Below are 5982 nucleotides of genomic sequence, written 5' to 3'. Positions count from 1 at the left end.
AATAAATGCAGGACCTTAGCTATTGGTAGGACATCCAAGACCAGCAACCAAAACTGTATAAACCCTAATGACATGTCATTTGTATCTTAAGAATTCTTAAGGTTCACATGGGATTATTTAACCGTCAATTAATCAAAACATTGTGATTTTGCTGAGTCAAATTATATTTAACATATTATAACGAATAATCAATTCAAACCATAATTAATAAGGTTATAACTCATACGGACTTACCTTGACAACTATGGTTGCAATAACAGCGTTGAAGACTAGTCCAAAGCTTTAGCTTTTCCTTGATTTAGGTCTGGTTGTTGCGTATCTTGATCTAAATAATAATTTCTTTCAATTAAATATTTCAAATAACTTCAAATATCCAATCCAAACCTATAACTCATATTAATGTAAAATTACAAAATTACCCCTATTATTTTAACTTTTATACAACTTAGTCCTTAAGCCCATAACATGAAAATTCACAATTTTTCTAACCCAAAAAATGCTAGCCGATTTTTCCCTATACCTATATCAATCCACATTTTTATTTCACTCAAAATACATGGAATTTACCATTTAAATCATTTAATCCCTAAACCATAAATTCACTAAAATTCACTTAACAAATCATGTTCATTTAACAACCAAACTTGATTATCTAACACTAAACATCAGAAACACATCAAATTCATTCATGGCTAGTCCCTCAACCTTTAATAATTTTTCAAATTAACCCTTTGGCTAAGTAGATTAAGCTAAAATGAGATAAAAAAACATAAAAAAAAACTAAAAATGGGTTTCAAAATCTTACCATGCATCAAATGCAACTTGAACAAAAATTTCTTAACCTAAAAATAGAGGTTTCGGCAAAATCCAAGTGAAATTGAAAAAGATGGTAGCTAATTTCATTATTTATTCACTTATTTAATAATTTACTACATTACTCTTAATTTAAAAGCTTATAAAATAATTAAATCATGTCCACTATTGTGCACTAGCATTATGATTGGCACAATTACTAAATAAGTTTATTAATTTTCATTTCAAAAGCCATTTAATTCATTTAACTATTAGAAACCAAATTTTACATCTTTTACAATTTGGTCCTTTTTACCTAATTAACCATTTAAACTTCAAAATTTCTTAATGAAAATTTAATAAGACCTTAAAATAACCTTATAGACATTAATAAACATTAAAATATTTACTCCCTCATCGAAATTATGGTTCCAAGACCACTATTTTTGACACTACTGAAAACAGGCTGTTACAAAAGGTCAGCTATCACGGATGGATCATTCTGCACTAATTGACGATTGCATCTTAAAAATTGTTTTGGATCAAGTATGGCTCAATTGGAGTGCTTTCACTTCGAGTCATAAACTGAAATCAAAGACAAATAAAATTAAAGATAACAAAAATAAAATAAAGCAAGAAAATTGTATCTATAACTTTTAATTTTCCTATTTATCCTAGTAATTGCAAAAAAGAAATTTAAATTTAATGTCGAAACCTCCCCAACAACAGCTCTAACAACTTGCTTACCTCCAACCATTAAAATTTTTAGAGTAAAAATTATGCAAATAATATATATAATTCAGTGTGGTATTTGTAAGCGAACAAGTCAAATTGTAATATAGTTGTGTTACAACGGAGTACTGGTAAGCATTCAAACGGTCGTACCCAAGAGAGGTTGAATTAAATCTAAAAATATCTTCTACAGTAGTAGGTCTAAAGATTAGTAACTAAAAATTATATTACGATAATTAAAACTAAATATTGAAGTCATAAAATGAAAACAAAAATACTAAAATGAAAAACTCTCGAATAACAAAAAGAAGATTAACTTGTTTCAGTGATTGTAGTTAACTTCAAAAATCGGGTTTTATTAGTGAATTAGTTATTAACTAACCAGTATTACCTCTCTACCTTTACTAATTAATTAATCGACAAACACTCACTTATCTCTCAATGATAAGTGCTAAAAGTAACATGTTTTAATTTCGTTCTTAATACGTTTTTGAATGATTATTCAATGTAAAATGGTGAATTTTTTGCTCCAAAAATTCACGTTTCTACACTTATGAGAGCATTTGGGAGCAAAAGGAGCGAAAAACAAGTGACAATTAGAAAATCAGAGCAAGTTTCAAGAGCCACATAGGTTGGACCATTCTACATGACTTAGACACACAACCGTGTGAGCCACATGACCATGTGGCAGGCCGTGTTGATTTCGTGAATTGCATTATAAAACTTCAAAGAATACAATTTTTAAGTTTTTTGGGCATCCTAAGACCTATATATGACAAAAATAAGAAGATAAGAGCGAGCTATCATAGAATATTTAAGAAAATAACTCGATAAACACTATTGAAACCGATTATGAAGCAGATTTCCACAAAGATTAAAGATTCCCTTTTTATTTCTTTGGAGATTATAATGAGTTTCTTTGTTTCTAGTGGTTATAATGTATTTTGGATATTTTTATTTGTTAGCATGAACCAATTTTCTAAATACCTAGGGGAGATGAACCCTATGATGAATTATGTTGTTTGATTTTCATTTTACGCAATAAATACTTAGATCTTATTCTTAATTACATATGGTTAATTCTTGGTTTAATATTTCTAGACTATTGATTCATGTTTGATGTGCTTATATTAGAGGAGGAATAAACCCTATTTAAGAGTAAATCTAGCGTAATTGAGTGGAGTTGCATGCAATCCTAGAAATAAGACGACAAAAATTTATCGAATTAGAGTCAAATTTAATAGGGGAATCCATAGATCGAGTTAATACGATAATAAGGGTTTTAATTAGAAAGAAACTTCAATTAATCAACCTAGAGTCAGTTGCTCTTATTCTTGAAGAGAGATATTAGCATAATTTAGGGATTTCTATGCGTCAAAATACTAAGTGAAGAAATTGCGTAATTCAGATTTATAGTGACAGATGAAATCTAAGTGAATATTTCCCGGGTATTGTTTCGCTTCCTAATTGTTAATTGTTTATTTTCCTGATTTTTTTTGTTGTGTGCTTAGTTAATTTAATTAGTTAATTTTAGTTTTTAGTGATCATTCAAATTTATCAGTTAAATAATATAAAGACAGTAATTACTAGTGCTTTTAGTCTTCGTGGGAACAATATTTTCGCTCACTGAAACTATACTATTAATTGATAGATACACTTGCCTTAGTCAAATTTTAGTTGGTTTACAACTACATCACTCGACCTCACTTTCCTGTCCGGGATAAATCACGATTTACTTGAAAAACTTATCTCTCGACCTTGTTTAACCTAGAATACTTCCTAAGGTCATCAATATTAGGGTTTAAGCACTCAAATATGTACCAACTAATTCGTATTGGAAGCCCTCATTCTTTCGTTAATTACTCCCACATCCACTCGTTAATGTTCCTAAAAGACTTAGCCACCCATCTATTCAATAATCATCTTTTTTAAAATTAAATTAATCATGCCAGGACACAAACTAAATTAATAGAGAGAAAGATAGAAATTGGTTCATTTGATAAATTGGATGTGCTCAGATCCGTGAAATCCCTTAACAGTTGTCGAGAAATAGTCGTTTCCAAGAGAAACGTAAAAAAAAGTTATGAAAATACTAAATAACAAAGACTTGGACTGAAATCGAATCCAAGTCAAATAACAAGAAATAAAATTGTTTTTAAAATAAAATAAAACTAAGCTAAAATCCTAAACTACTAAATTAAAATCCTAAAACGGCTTGCTAAAAACTCCCTCTAGTTAAGCATAAGCCTCCTACTTATAGGCAAAGTTAGTAGCCCTAATTAGGTCAATTACAAGCCTCAATTGCACTAAATATTAATTGTACAAATGAAATCACCCTTACTTGATTTCTGCCCTCTGTCAGACCTATGTCGCTACACAACCTAGTCTGTTTCATGACACAGAACTTCGAATATAAATTCTTGTGCTCATTCAGTTGTGTTGCGACATTGGAAGCTTGTTTTGCAACTCGATTATCGTTCCTAATGCTTTTGGTCTTTTTAAAATAAGTGTGTTACACACATTTAAATCGTTAAAACTATCTTAAGGCTGATATTGGCCCAATAAGTCAACTAACTTGAAATATTGCTTAAAAACACTTATTTTGCAATAATTTCAATCTAAGATGATAAAACTGAAATGCAATAATTAAACACAAAATGACTTAAAAACAAGCTCGTTAAGTGTTAAAAAGTACTTAAATTGCCACTACAATTTATGGCAGGTCACAGTGTCAGATAGTTAAAAAAAAAATTTGTGCCGCCAGAAGCCTATATATACCCGTTAGCCAGTGCAAAATCTGTATATGTTGATGTTATTAATTTTTTTAGAATTTCTTTTTTTTTATGTTAAAGAGAAGAAACATGGGGAGAAATTATTTGATTATAAGTAGGAAGAATTCAGGAAAAATCAATGTTCCGAACAAGGGCAAAGCAAAGATAATTTTATTTTATTTTTTTGTTTTTGATGAGTCACTAAACTAACTAAACTCACGATAAAGGCAAGCGCATCTATCGAATAGTAGTATAGCTATAGTGAGTTAGGAATATAGTATCCACAAGGACAAAAAGTACTAGTAATTACTATCTTTTTATTATCTAGCCTATAAATTAAAGGGGATGTTTTTAATCTAAATTTAACTAAACTAATTATTACGCGACAAAGAATAGAATGAGAAAATACCTGAATATAACCAAAGAGAAAGGAAATACCCAGGAAAGAATCCACCTAGACTTCACTTATTATTCTGAATCTGAATTAGACAATTTATTCACCTGTCTTGATTCGTAGAAATCCCTAAATTTTGTTAATATCTCTTTGGAGAGTAAGAACAACTGAGTCTAGGTTGATTAATTGAAATATCTTTCTGATTAAAACCCCTATTGTTGTATTAACTTGATCTATTGTAACACCCCTTACCCGTATCAGACGCCGGGACAGGGTTCAAGGCATTACAGGATTTAAACATAAACAAGCATACAAATCCGGGCCATAAAATTTCGTTCAAATTAAAATCCCTTAAATCACATGCAATTTGTACCTTAAAAGGGCCAACGAGGCCCAAAACATACACTGGGAGCGGTTTGGGACTACATCGAGAACTTTCGGAACCTTTTTGACACTTAGAAAATTTTTCTTATATTGGAGAGTCACACGCCTGTGTGGGTAGGCCGTGTGGTCACAAACGCCCGTGTGGCTTGGGACACGCTCATGTCCTCAGCCTGTGTAACTCTCTGACTATGAAATCAACAACCAAAATAAGGTCACACGGCTAAGTCACGCGCTCGTGTGCTCAGACCGTGTGGCAAATTAAATTCCAAAATCAGGTGCAGACTTCACACAGCTTGGGCATACGCCTATGTCCTAAGGCCGTGCCCTTCACACAGCAGAGACATATGCCCGTGTCTCTACCCGTGTTTTTAGTACTGGGCATTCTGTTTGCATTAATTAGAATGCAGGGGACACACGGCCAGATCTCATGCCCATGGGGCAGGCCGTGTGTGAGACACACGCCCTTATGTCACGTATGGCCTAGACACACACCCGGATGTCTACCCTTGTGGACAACTTTGAGGCTATTTTCCAAACCGTTTGACACTCTTAAATGCTCATTCATTCATTCATCTTTGATGGCATGCAACATAGTAGATTTAGTCACTCAAATACTCATAAACATGATTAACCCATGCCTTTATAATGCTAACATATTTCCTATCTAAACCATCATGCTTTCATATAGCATTCCACACCAATTTCATATTCATTCATTATGCTAAACCTACTTTCAATTACTCAATTATACCATAGTTTTGGTCATACTTATTAGCCATGATTCATTCATTTAGCACATGTGCTATTCATCACACTACTCATCCGCAAGCAATCACATTAAGCATAATACATTGCATGCATGCATAATTGATTAAGGTTACAACCCAAATAATCAATATGAACCATATC

The sequence above is a fragment of the Gossypium hirsutum genome, chromosome A02, assembly GCF_007990345.1.
Source record: "Gossypium hirsutum isolate 1008001.06 chromosome A02, Gossypium_hirsutum_v2.1, whole genome shotgun sequence".
NCBI lineage: Eukaryota > Viridiplantae > Streptophyta > Magnoliopsida > Malvales > Malvaceae > Gossypium > Gossypium hirsutum.
The sequence above is the reverse complement of the archived record's forward strand: the minus strand, read 5'-3'. Positions refer to the sequence as shown.